General features: G+C 33.5%; 2 protein-coding genes across 3 annotated transcripts in view; both read right to left on the minus strand.

Annotated features, from left to right (window-relative positions):
* The window catches only part of LOC105233051 (uncharacterized), a 39,597-nt gene extending 34,051 nt beyond the window's left edge, over positions 1–5,546 (minus strand). Inside the window, exon 1 of one of the 2 annotated variants that reach the window (XM_049450865.1) lies at positions 4,698–5,539. The gene's annotated coding sequence lies outside the window, so the exon portion shown is untranslated. Of the gene's footprint in view, positions 1–4,697 lie in introns of both variants that reach the window. The other variant, XM_011214993.4, reaches the window with a different exon arrangement.
* Positions 1–14,228, minus strand: part of LOC125777044 (putative nuclease HARBI1) — a 348,853-nt gene that overhangs the window by 75,875 nt on the left and 258,750 nt on the right. The gene's annotated exons all lie outside the window — the stretch shown is intronic.

The following is a 14,228-nucleotide window of genomic DNA, read 5'->3' on the forward strand; positions in this document are numbered from 1 at the left end:
TTTTGATTTTAGTGTTTCAATGCGTGCGAATTAACGTTAAAATCGTAAGGTGCTTGCTAAAATGCAGCATACTTCTTATATTCGAATTTCCAGTTGGGCAGTCGAAAAGATTTTTCGATAAAAAAATTTCGGGGAAGTTGAAAAAAAGTTACAGCTGTTCAAAAATGAGTGAAAATAATGAAGAAATTCGCTATATTTTGAAATTTTTGTATAAAAAGGGAAGAATTCCACGCAAGCCACAAATGAAATTTGTGAAGTTTACAGAGACGATGCTGTATCAGTTCGTGTAGCACAACAATGGTTTGCTCGCTTCCGTTCTCGAAATTTCGATTTACACTGATGGAATAATTTCTCTAGCGGAAAAATGGTAAAAAGTGGTGAACCAAAATGATACATATTTGTTTATTATTATAAATATGAAAAAATGTTATTAGAAATACGAAAATACTTTTTCGACTACCTATATTAGGTTTTGAGTTCCTAAAGTCAAAAATTAACTGAATTTGACTAATATTTTCATGAGTTATATTAGGTTGAGGGGGAAGAAGGCTCGCACAGGAGCACCACCACAACACAACTGGAAGTGTGTGATCACAGTAAGGAAGATGGGGTTATCCGCAGTTTTCATGAAGGTGGTCAAGGGAAACCCCGTAGTGCGTATAGTGCATAATAGCACCAAGGTATACAAGCTGTTCAGGTGTGCTGATTAAAGCTTGGTTGTATAAGGAAGTGGATTGGAGAGGTCTGGAAAGGAGCAGGACTGGAGGCATTGGCCAAGGTGAATCTTCCACTGTGCCTTAACCCCCGAGGATATAAATGAAATGTTGCGGTACTGCTATTCGTTTTTTCCAATTTACGACAGCAGGGTCATAAGGCTCAAGAGAACCAACGAAACATATCGGTCGGTGCTGGTTCTCTTCAAAAAGGAGTCCATAGACGCAAAGGGTGTCATCAGCTATAGGTTTGAGAGAGTTTCTCATAGCATCCTTCCTTTCGATGCCTGGGTGGATGTTTTACAAATTCCAGAAGGACAGAAGAGATGGAAACTTAAGCCCAAATGGATATAGAATGGGATTCGTTCCTTTCAGACCTTTCAGATTCAGCGAGCGTTGGAAACAGATCGTCAACTGTTGATTCAGCCTTCAATCTCGCTCTGTTATTCGAGGAGGGCCGTATCGAGAGTCTTGATATAGTCCTTTTGGAGAGGAGGATGAAGGTCCTATACATTCAAGACGATGGAAGAAAGCCTGCGACATTATCGGCTTGGGAGCGAACTCATGGCCCACTGTCTGGGGAAGCTCGGACATCTTTTTATTAGTAACATTGGAAGTTCCCTTTTGTAGCTGCAGGCATGAAAGAAGTCCTTGATCTCACTATGGCAAGAAGCTCTTGCTGATCATCCCAAATCGATTGTCTGCCCTCTTGTCTTTTGAAAACTCAGAAAGAAAACGGAAACCCCTTGTTGGAAACCAGAACTCCGATCATCAAGCAGAAGACTGTTCAATAGAGACCTAAGAAGCGGACATAGCGTTCTGCCCAAATTGCAACCTCTTTTAGAGAAGTTTGTACTCTGATAGCTGACGGCTATACTGGCTTTGAGGTCGCTTAATATGTGCTCAAAATAGTTTAAAATTTCTTCGATATTAGACTTGATCATTACCTCAATTTCATCCGAATCTAGCGATTTGGCTGGCATTGATAATAATAAACTTAATAAATTAGTAGTAAGGTCAATCTATGAGATGATGTACTGTAGGGAGTTTTTGGGTAACGTTAAGGGGATCACCCTTTATTTGTCCGTGCGGGATTCCATGATTTTGGATCAACCCTATACTTTATCTTACATAACCTGCATTAATAGTTTTGTTTAATGTACAAAAATTCGAAACTCACTAGTACAGACTTAAAATGTTAAAATATTGTTAACAAGATATAATAAACAGTAAAAATAAAAGTCGAGAAAAAGCCAATCACTTACAATCGCTTACAACAAAATTCTCAATAATTTGATTCTAATTTTTCTCGAGCATTTGTTTGAATACATTCTTCTTCATAGTTTACCTAAAATTCAATCTCTTTTGATTTATAAACTTTTTTCCCACAATATTTGTTTCTTTCCAGCAAATCATAAATTTAAAAAATCAGTCGAATATATTTGTCATTCAAAATAAAAATTTCAAGAATATATTTCAACAGATCTTATATAAAATGTTTTGTCCCACGATACTCATAGCCATCAATTATGCTATACTTGTATATATCAGCATAATCAATGAAACTCCGCTAGAAAACTAGCCTCTGACTGTGTCATCAGGGGTCATAATTTAAAATGGGCGTGCACATGCCGATCTTCCATTTAATTTCTATGTAAATTCTATAGACGAGAGATAAGACGTTCAATGCGAATTAGCGACTAATTGTGTGCATGCGCACACGTTAATTACACACTCGAAGTGCTGTGCTAGTTCACTGTGTATAGTATGGATAAATACATATACATACTCGTAGTATATATTCATGAATTCAGATATGCATATATGTACATATAAAAACGAAAGACCAAACGCGGAGCAATGCTGAATTGTGATGATATTTGCTTTGATTCAATAGCTTCAAATACACTAACACATGAAATCAAATCAAACGTGTCTCTGGCTCTGCCCCAGCAGTTGTGAATGTTCGCTAATTTATTGCTAATATTTTATTTATTTATTTTTATTTGCTCGCTACCACATTGCTTTGCTTTTTATAACTGGCAATTACTGTTTGCGGTCGCTGGTGTGAAGTACGGTAAATAAGCAGACACATACGTACCATATGTACCCAGACATGTATGTACTACATAAAAAGTGTAAGTATTTGATGGAAGTGCTGGATAAAAATAGCGCAAATTCAAGCCTTTTGTTCATCGTTTAAGAATTTTTAATTAACAAGCGTAAATCAATAAACTTGTTTATTGTTGTTACTTCTTAACTTTTTTCGCGTAAAGTCAAGGTCGCTTCGCTGACCGCCGCACACTGCCCACTCTGGCATAAGTGCGCTCATAACAGTGTCTCAAACGAGCGGAGGCAGTAAAAAGCGAAATATGTATGATGTTTGTGTGTGTGTGTGTGTGTGTAAGAATAATGAAAAAAACAAATTAAATACAAATATATTAATTCAACATACATATTTTACATTTAATGAATTTGTTATGAGACGATAGAAAAAGCTCAAAAGAAATAGTATAGTTGTAATTGAGTTGCGGTTAGTGTTTGCATTGCCTTCCTAATTTTTAAGTATTTTACTATTAGCTTCTTCTTCTTCTTTCTTATTGAAATTCAAAGCACATACACTGGCTTACTGGGTTTTTAGGTGACACCATACGACACTTGGTGGTGGTGGTCCATTTTATATCAAATTCAATCGAACACTCTGATTGAAATAAAAAGAGAAAGGGAAAACAATTCCGATTTACTTCAATAGCTGGCAAGAATTTGTTTGGCTCTCAAATCTTATTAATGACTTCAATTTGAGAAGAGGTGCTTAAGTGAGGGCTTTAAGTAGGTTTTTGTAAAAATTCTTTTGAAATATAAACTATCACATCTATTTCATTTATTAAAAAAAAATTAATATACATTTTACTTTGTTACTAAAAATAAATTTTATTTTCTGTACTGTTTAAAACGTTTTCCTCAATTTAAATAGATATCGGACCACTATAATAAACTTTATGACAAAAACGTACTCGGAAATTGTAATTTAAATTCCCCGAGTAAATGATATTTCAAAAAAAATGTATTTTGCTAAGTTGATAGGACTGTCCTTAATTACTATGTCAAAAATGAAAGGGGTCTTTCAACCAGTTTGTTTACAGCAGCTTTTTAAGTCGGTACACCTCAGTAGTGCGTTGCGATTTTTACAATGGATAAAAATACCAAACAAAGATTTGTCTAAAATTATATATCTAACCGAATTGCAAAAGCCTTGTGAATGTTAGAAAATGCTTACCATGATTAAGTTAAGTAAGTTATCAAAAGTACACGCCTACGAGTAGAACTACAAAGCCTTCAAAGACGGTTGAGAGATCGTTAAAGACATGCTGCGTTCTGTACGACCGTAAACAGGTCTCTTTGGGCGAATTCCGATCCCACTTTCATGAAGAGCATTATAACTGCCGATGTGACGTGGAGTTATGAGTTTGACATGCAACAAAGTCAACAATCATCGGAATTTATGAAAAAAAACGGAAGCCAGAATCAAAAAACTCTCCAAGCCATGCCAAAATCAATGTTTTTTCGATATTCGTGGTTTGGTGAATCATGAATTTGTTCCGCAGGGACGCTGGCAGAGGTGCATTACATCTGGTGGGGATTACTTTGAAGGCGACAAAATAAAAATTGATGAATAATTACATAAGTGCTTTGCGTTTTAATTACAATTTCTGGGTACTTTTTTGTCACAATTTGTAGCTGCCATACAAAATGGAATATCAAAATTAAGATAAAGATCTTCATAAACCATATTTTTTCCTAATTAAGATATCTTAATTTGATTTGAAATTTGTTTATTTCAAACAAATTGGATAGAAGGAACTAGCAAAATGTTTTCCGTTGTATGTAAATTTTCGCAAATATTGTTACTTTTTTATTAAATTGTATAGAACTGTACCTCATGACATAATTTAAACAAGTATGATTCGTTTTTGTAAAACTTACTTTGTGCTGTTTGTAGCTTTGTGCGCTTGTAACGCTTAGTTAAGCCGTTTAATAAATGTATGTATTTAACATATGCTCACAGAACTTTTGCGTTTTTTTGCAAAAATGTTTGAGTGTACTTTTGATTTTGTGTTTCCGCCAATTATATTGTTAAATTTTGTATTTAGCGCACTTCGCACTTAGCCAATTTTAATAATTTTGCGAAATTGCTCGAAGAAAAATATTGCAGCCTAAAACTTGGTTTTTCGGTTTTGTTGTGTCTCAAATTTGTTGACTCACGCCCACTGTGGCACACTCTGGGCGTCTAATTTTATTACTGTGGTCTCTTTGTGTGTCTAAATGGCGACAGTTTTGATTACGAAATTCTCTTTAGTTCACTAGGGGTTTCAACGTTCAGTTATAGTCCGACCAGCACTTTGTTTTCAGCTTTATTGTTGTTTTCGTAATTTTTTGCAAAAATCACTGACACTCACTTTTTCACAAACACGGTATTGACTTTTTTTTTACACAGCTGCAAAATTTTCCAGTGTTTTTTCAATTATAACAAATAATTTTTTATTTCGCAATCGATATATTTGCTTTACGTTTACCACTGCGCGACCGCAAGCGTCTACAGTTAGTTATCAAAAAGTTATTTGTTTAAAAATTGTTTACGTTTATTTTCGGGTTTCGGGTTTCGGTTTTCGGATTTTTTGGTTATTGTTTTCCTCAGTTGTCACCCACTGTTAGTATTTGTTTGTTGCGGGGTCTACAGCGTTAATTACTAGTCATATGCTAAGTCGTTCTGCTTCTGATCTTGTTGTTGCCTGTGTGGAGCGCGCGCAACCGCTCGCCAACAGCTATCAAAATTAACTAACAAAGTAACGGTGCGTTCGCGTACAAGACACCACTTGCAAATCCGCGTAGAATCTGAACCGAGCCAAGAAAGTCCAGTCACTAAGCCAACTGTGGTGAATTCAAAGTACTCTGATTTACGCTATGGTGTGAGTTGCTGAAGCAGTTTGAAGGTTGAAGTATACCAAGAGAGCCGGAGCGAGAGCTACCAATCCACTTCTCCTTCTCATTTCAAATATAAATAGTAATATTCCCTCTTCAATCGCTCCAAACGATCAGCTGATCGCAATGACGCTTAGTAGAGCTAGTGGCTGAAAAGCTCTACGCTTACGCTTGGAGAGCAACAATATACAAAGCTCGAATTCTTCTAAATTTTTACATGGATATGTCATATTTGTTTTTGCTGTTCTCTGCTTCCAATTATTACCATTTTAATTATGTATTACTTCGCTCTCTCGGTCGCTCGTCTGCAAAAGCTTATAATTCTCCACGGCAAGTTTGTTTCTTATGTCGTTTGTTTTGCCTTTATGAATTTGCATTTGTCTCCTACTTCGTTTGTTTTGTTGCGCACCACTTCGTGTCTGCCTCGCGTGCCGAAGCTACCTCTGCACGTTTCTTGCTTAGCGTTTTAAGTATTCACAACAACAACTTGAATTTTATTTTAAGTGGAGTAGAGGGTGCGGTGATTCTAATAAAATTTTTTGTTAGTTTGCGAAGCGGAGCTTGGCCTACCTGCCTACCTTGACAGTTTATTCTTAGCGCATTTATTGCTTTATTTGATGACGCGCGTCCACGCAGCTATCCGCTCATCTTCACTTGACTATTTTCTCAGCTAATCAGCATACATATACTTACGCTCTTTCATATTGGCGTCGCTTCAGGCCGTTTGTGATTTACATTTCCATTAATGATCTCATCGGAGTTTTGATCAACAATTATATTTCAAATATTCTGCGCAGACCAAGCCGTCATTTTGTATTTTATTTAATTAGCTTAGCTAATTTTGCAGTAATTTTCGCGTTCTCGGTATATAGTCTGTGTGAATTTTTTGGAGCATTTGATTTGCAGTCCCCTTACCCCCTGCTATGATGCTGATTCCATTGTTATGCATCTGTGACGAAGCACGGAATTCCCCATAACCGTTCGGCACTTGCTTGTCTGTATGTTTTGTTCAGTATAAATAGTTCTCTCAACTGTGTGGGAGTCAAATTCAATCAGACGCAAATTACAGTTGTCACGTCCGCGATTATCTTTTACTCATTCTATTTTGTTCTTGCTGTTTTTTTTTTAATTTTTTCACTTAATAATTTGGTTGTTGTTGCGCTGAAGCTTCGCTCTTATGGTGTAAATAGTTTGATTAATCTACCAAATTTACTAAATTTATTTCGAAGCGTTGCATTTGGGATCTCTTGAATTCCCAAAGACATTCTGCTGTGCTAAGCGCTTTCCACTTTTTAAGGTAAGATAAAGAATTTATATCAAGAGAAGAATAGAAGATACATATGCGCTTGTCTAGCCAAACAAAAAGTTCTTAGAAATTTGGGTGGTCCTTAAAGGTTCTTTGTTTATACAGAGAGAAATACTCTGACACCATAATCGAATCATTGGACATATGTATATGGACAATAAAAAACTGTTTAAATCATAGAAACTGAATTTTCAATCAATTTCAAGCTTTTCTATCAAATAAGAGATGTTCTTCTTTACTTAGTTCAAACACATAATTCCTGACAATTGGGGCTAGGGCTGTTGTGAGGATTAATGATTTCTTTCTGAGTTTGCACAATTTTTCAAATTTTTATATCATTTTTTTGTCATACCTAATATAATTAAGGCGATTAAATTAACTTAATTCTTTCAGAGTTTATCTGTGTAAGTATATATATTGGGGGCTAAGAAATGGTTGAATTAATTTTGACAGTATTTGAGTATACTCGATAATATATTTTGAAGCAATTTTTTATATGAATAATACTTACTGACACGTATTCAGCATAAAACTTACCTGAATAGCGAAAATCATTATAAATAGTATGAGTACGTTTCCAGAGTTTCATCCTAAAAGTTGTTTTAAGGGACCTAGGTTAAGTTTTTGCCCAATTATTTCCATTTTAGGCAAAAAGATACATTGTCAAAAGTAAAACAACGCTCCGCCGTTCATTGAGATAGCACACATATTGGGTGATATATCCCGTATAAAGTCACCCGGCAGTTCGAAAATCTTTATATTGGGTTGTCAAAAAAGTCTTGCGGTATTTTCGCTAGTTGACGCTGAAAGCGCGTAGTTCTAGTTTTATTCGTCGCATCGGGTCATGCTATACCTCATGGAAAGCTCATTTTACGCGCTAACTCGTTTCTTTTAATCCGTTCGTGAGTTATAGCGTCGCAAACATGGAGCAAAATAAAGAGAAAATACGGCATATTTTACAGTACTACTACGATAAAGGCAAAAATGCATCTCAAGCCGCCAATAAAATTTGTGCAGTTTATGGACCCGATACAGTTTCCATTTCCACCGCACAACGATGGTTTCAACGTTTTCGTTCTGGTGTAGAGGTGGTCGAAGATGCGCCACGCTCCGGAAGGCCTGTCGTCGAAAATTGCGATAAAATCGCTGAATTGGTCGAAAGAGACCGGCATAGTAGCAGCCGTAGTATCGGTCAAGAGCTGGGCCTGAGTCATCAAAAATTCATTTCAATTTCAATAAAAAGAAAATTTAATGAAAATACCGCAAGACTTTTTTGACAACCCAATATTAGATAATTGACCCAATTCAATAGGATTCAAAAGTATTCTCTCTGCATTTCAATTATATATCTCACACATTGACCTATATTTTTTTAGAAATAGGGTGGCATAATTCAAAGATACTATACGTATGTATACTTCCAAAGTTTTATCTCGTGATACTAATTGCCTCTTCGTTTTTATACTAGAAAGTGAAGGAATGGAATTCAAAATTATGTTATATGGAAAGAAAGCGCACTGTAACGATGTTAGAAGAATGTTACACACCGAATTTGATTGAATCAGTCAAGCAGGTCCTGAGACATGTGATTTTACTAAAAAGTATGCCGTGCAACGCCCATCGTCCGATTTTGACACGGCTAGTAAAAAGTCCTCTTATCTAAGGGATAAAATTTAATGCCTCTGGCGTATTTAGTTAACAATTTTTCGCGCTTTTGACGGGATTATCATCCGATGTCATCCATTTTCACACTGTCTCAAGCAAATTTGGCTATTGTAGTTCAAGTGGTCTAAGAGATATGTACATTAAACCTATTAGAGGGCGAGGCTTTTGTCGGCGGGTGCCCCTACCAACTGCGATCCCTTCTGTTAAATTACAGGTTTATACGTTATTTTAGTGCAAAGTTATGCCACTTTGTAGATTTTCGTGTAATGTCGACCAATAAAAAGAGTTTACCGTTTTATTAAGATATCTCAATTTTTACTCAAACTACAACTTGCACAGACGCACGGATAGGTAGTCACTCGGAATTCAACTCGTCGGTTAGTGAACAAAACTATTATATGATGCTTTGTAGCAATATGTTGCAATATTATAAAAATAAATTAATTTTTGATAAGGTTCCGTTTTCCAAGTTTTATAACGATATTATATAAACATAACTTCTATCTATTTTAATTAGTTTTAGATGACCAAACAACCCTTAACATTTAGTAAAGGTATAATAACGGCACTTTTTTCTGCAAATTTGCCTTCACTGTATGCATTGTACACTTTGTTAGAGATTTTTTGACAATTCTACTCTTTTGGAGTAGACTGATTGCATAATTAAGATACGTTGCAGTTTATTACTCATTTATTTAGTCATCGTGAGCAAATATAAATTTTCTTTGTTTCTTTTTATTCTCACTTGTAACTTAAAAATTAAAATTTTTCAATTCAAATCTAATAATCACTTGGTAGCGACAGATTTTATCATCACAAGCAGATCTCGGTTAGCAACAGTGTTTTTAAGTTCTACTTGTATGTGTGCGAATCTAATGTGGTTAACACAATGAGCGCGACAGACTTCATATACTTATGAATGGTTTCAAAAACTATATATTCTTTTGCTGAATATGAACTTTATTCTTTTGAATTACATAGTTAAAATGAACATGTTTTTGTATTATCCTATGTCTTATATACTATTCGTTAAGTTGATAACATATCCATGTTTTGTGGCTTAGGTCTAAAGTCTAATCTTATTATTTATTATAAACAAGTGCTTATCATGCGGCTTATCTTGTGGCCTATGCATGTCTTGTATTCAGATATGAGTTCAAAGTCTTGTTTTGATACTCTTGTTTATTTGTTTAGGCAGAGCTGGCTTTATCAGCGTTTCTCATATACTTGTGTATAAATGTCGTTGATACTGGTATTAACTCTCCTCCCTCTTAAAAAAAACAAAATGTCCTCATTTTTATAATGTAAAGTTGGCTGTGAGTTTTTGGAGTTCGTGTAGTTTCTTTCTTTCTTGAGTAACTTGTCGTAGTTTGATTAATTTGAGTAGTGTCCAAATTATCAGGATTATAATTCCAAATGTTGTAATTGTGTAGCAAAAAGTTTGGATCGGGTGATCTTCGATTGGAATGAGTAGTTTATGTAACTTCCGGATATTCGTAAATTTAGTTTCTTCATTGGAGTTGATTACTTCATCAATTGTTATGGTGCCTTCATGTTGGATTATCTGTTTTATTGTATCCTGTATGTTTATGTACTTTCGTCCATTTATTTTAATGGTGTCATTGAACTGGATCAAGTTTACTCCTGAGATAGTTTCGTTATTAATTTCATATTTTCCATCTAATATTATATTACCATAATCTAATATTGTGATATTTGCATTTGTTTCTTCAATAGTTTTACAATTTGCTTTTTCTTTTAGCACTAATTTCGAAATACATTCATTATCCTTGTTGGTTTTACATATAAAAGTATTTAGTGATTGTTTACATTCTTTTACTCTTGAATAATTATTTATATTACATTGAGCTATATATTTGTCTAATATATATTTGCCATGCAGATAGCTTAATGATGTTATTTTAAATAATTTACATTTTTGCGTTATTAAAGGATATTTATAAATGATTACATATGTATCCTTAATTCTAATTACATTTATTGTAGAGTATTCCATTACATTTAAAACTGGAATATCTAACTTTTCGTTTTTTATTATTTGTTTTATATCATTTAAATTTAAAGACTTAGACAAGTAATTTCCTGTCTTTACAGAATTTATAGTTTCGAATAGGGTTTCTAATTCCTTCAAAGTTTCTGATATGACCAGGCTTGTTGAGATTGATTGAGGATCAACCTTTGAGATTGACCGTTCAAAGTGTGAGTTAATGACTCTCTGTTGATTATTATTTTCTATTATTTCATTTAAATGTGTTTTTATTTCAATAAGATCGTCATGATCTGGAATCCCAGTTATAAATTTTATTATAGTCCCTAAAATGTTTATTGATCTTTTTTGTATTGAGTGTGAAATAGTTTGTTCAATTAAATTTGAGATTCTATTTTCGTTTATAATATCCTGTTGTGTCCTGCCAATTGATCTATATTCTATCTGTTTGTATCTTTCCATTATTGTCGTTAAATTAAATAAATGATATAAAAATTCGGTATCTTCATATAGGTATGCGTCGTCAGTTTCGGTGAATATAAATTTTTTATTTTTTAGATTGCTCACTGTGTATGCTTTTATGTTTATTATTAAATTCAATAGGAGTATTACGAATGTTATCTTTATGTAAGACATGTTGTCTTCCTCCTCTCTCTACTAAAACTGTGTCCTCACGGTTTTCTATAACTATGTATTTTAGATATTTTTGTTCAGTTTTTGTACGTCGTTTTGATAGTGCGTAAATTATTTGTTTTGGTTCATAAACTTTTTGTGTTCTTTTCTTATTATGATATTCTAAAACTTTGTCTTTGTTTTTTTCAATCAATTGTTTTATTTCTGGATAATTCTTCCTATTAAAAAATACTTCTACCGGTTTTTGTTTGGTCACCGAGTGTATTGTCCTATTATACTCGTATGCTGCGTTAAATATTTCCGTAACTGGATCGGTGTTATTTTGTTTAGCTAATGTTGCTGCGATTTCTATCAGTGTGCTATGCAAGCGTTCAACTGAACCGTTTGATGTCGAATGAGCTGTTGGCGTACGATTATGTGTTATATGAAGTCGTCGGTATAGTGACAAACAAGATATCGATGTGAATATACTCTCATTGTCGGTTTGTAGGTTTCTACAATATGGGTATGTAAGTGTGAGAATTTCTTCTAGTTTGTCTACGGTGTTGACTTTATCTGCTATTTCTCTCATTAATAAATATTTTGAGTACCTACACATACTAGTTATATATGTTCTATTTCCTATGTGGAATATATCCATACTTATAGATTCTCCTGGTAGATTTGTTGCTGGTGTTCTCCCTATCAGTTGTTTTGTTGGTCTACGCTCGTATTTTTGTTCATAACAATTTGAACAGTTTCGTGCAAAGTTTTTGATTTGTTTCGCCATATCGGGCCAAAAATATTGTTGTCTAATTTCCATCGCGTTATTTTTCTCATTTCTATGCGCTCGGTTATGTGTATTTGTTATAATTTCCAATTGCCTGTTTTTGTCTGTTATGTCTTCGACTAGATTTTGTGCTATAAAGAGCTTGTAGTTTAGAAAATGTTTACTTAGTAGTGATTTTATTGAGAATAGTTCTTGTTCATCGATTTTAATCGCGTTATTGAAATTAGGTGTAAAAATTTCTTTTAAGGTTTTTGTTAGATATTCAGTGTTTTGGTATTCAATAATGTGTCTGTGATACTTTGGAAAGGTCGTTTGTGTTTCTTTTTTATTTCGTTCAGTTTTCTTTAATATGATTTGATTCTTAAATGAATTTATCGTTTGTTTTGCGTATGTATAGTTTTCGTTTGGTGAACTACGTGTCGAGTGCATCGATTCTATTGTTGAAGTGTTAATTTTTTGTCTTGATAATGCATCTGCTACTACGTTTTGATTTCCTGGTTTGTATACTATTTTTGCTCCAGATTCTTGTATAAAATGTTTCCATCTTTTTAGTTTTATATTTGGATTTTTGTCCGAAATAGAAAATATCAAAGCCTGGTGATCAGTGTGTATAGTTAAATCTGCTATACCGTAAATATAATTCCTAAGTTTTCCAATAGCCCATACTATTGCTAATAATTCTTTTTCCGTTGTACAATAATTTTCTTCTGTTTTTGTTAATGTTCTTGATATAAAAAATATAGGTTTCTTTTCTTGTGATAAGACTCCTCCTATGGCAAAATTACTCGCATCTGTAGTTAAATCAAAAGGTTTTGAGAAATCTGGTTGAAATAGTTCAACTTGTTCTTTTAATTTTGTTTTAATTATTTGTATAGCTTTTATGGCTTCTTTATCTAATTTAATTTCTTTCTTAGCTGACATTTTTTTACTTGTTATACCATTTTCTCCTTGTAGATGTATGGTTAGTGGTTTTGTTATTTTGCTATATCCTTGTATAAATTTCCTATAATATCCCGCCATACCTAAAAATGACCTTAATTCTTTCAGGGTTTGAGGTATCGGATACTTGTCTAATGTTTCTACTTTCTTAGGATCTACCGTTATCCTATTTTGTGTTATTATATGTCCTAAATATTCGACTTGATTTTTAAAGAAGTGTGATTTTTCATCGGAGATTTTCATATTTGCTTTATGTAATGCGCTTACTATTATTTGGATGTGTTTAATATGTTCTTCAGGTGTCGAGGAATATATTAACACGTCGTCGATATATACAAACGCAAATTTATTTATATATTCTCGTAGAATATCATCAACACATCTTTGAAATATTGAGGGTGCATTTCTTAATCCGAAGGGCATTCGTATGAATTCATATTTAGCTCCATTTATGGAAAATGCTGTTTTTTCCCTATCTTCTTTTTTTATCATAATTTGGTGAAATCCTGCTTCTAAATCTATCGTAGAAAAATATTTGGCTTTACCTAACGCTTGTATTGTCATGTTTATGTCCGGAATAGGATATCTATCTGTTATAGTTTTTGAATTTAATTTTTGAAAATCTATCACTAATCTTTTCTTGGGTTTTCCATTTTCATCTATACCCTTTTTTGGTACTGTCCAAACTGGTGAGTTATAAGGACTTCTACTAGGTTGTATTATATTATTCTTTAATAATTTTTTTATTTCTGAATTGACAAAATCGTTATCTGCGTACGGATATTGGTATTGTTTCGTCCAAACAGGTTCATTATTTTCTGTCCTAATGGTTGCTTCTATCGCTGTGGTAAATGGTAACTTTTCTGTTTTATTATTTCTCCTAATTATTTCTCTAATCTCCTCTTCATAATCTTTATTATCATTTGTGTAATTTATTTTTTGATTTTTGTTTTTATTTTTATATTTTAATTGTAGTGACGTGAAATCTATTTCTGCGTTTAATTTTTTTAATCCACAAAATCCTATTATCATATCAAAATCTTTGATATCTTCTAGTTCAAAAAATGGTAAATCATGGTTTAACAGATGTATTATTTTTTTACTAGTCATGATGGAATATCCATGCATTGATTTTGTCCATACAGGATCTATTGATATACTCTTACCTATTCTGCATTTTTTTGATATGTAGTTGTTTGTAGCGCCTGAGTCGAT

This window comes from Bactrocera dorsalis, chromosome 3, assembly GCF_023373825.1.
Source record: "Bactrocera dorsalis isolate Fly_Bdor chromosome 3, ASM2337382v1, whole genome shotgun sequence".
Classification (NCBI taxonomy): domain Eukaryota; kingdom Metazoa; phylum Arthropoda; class Insecta; order Diptera; family Tephritidae; genus Bactrocera; species Bactrocera dorsalis.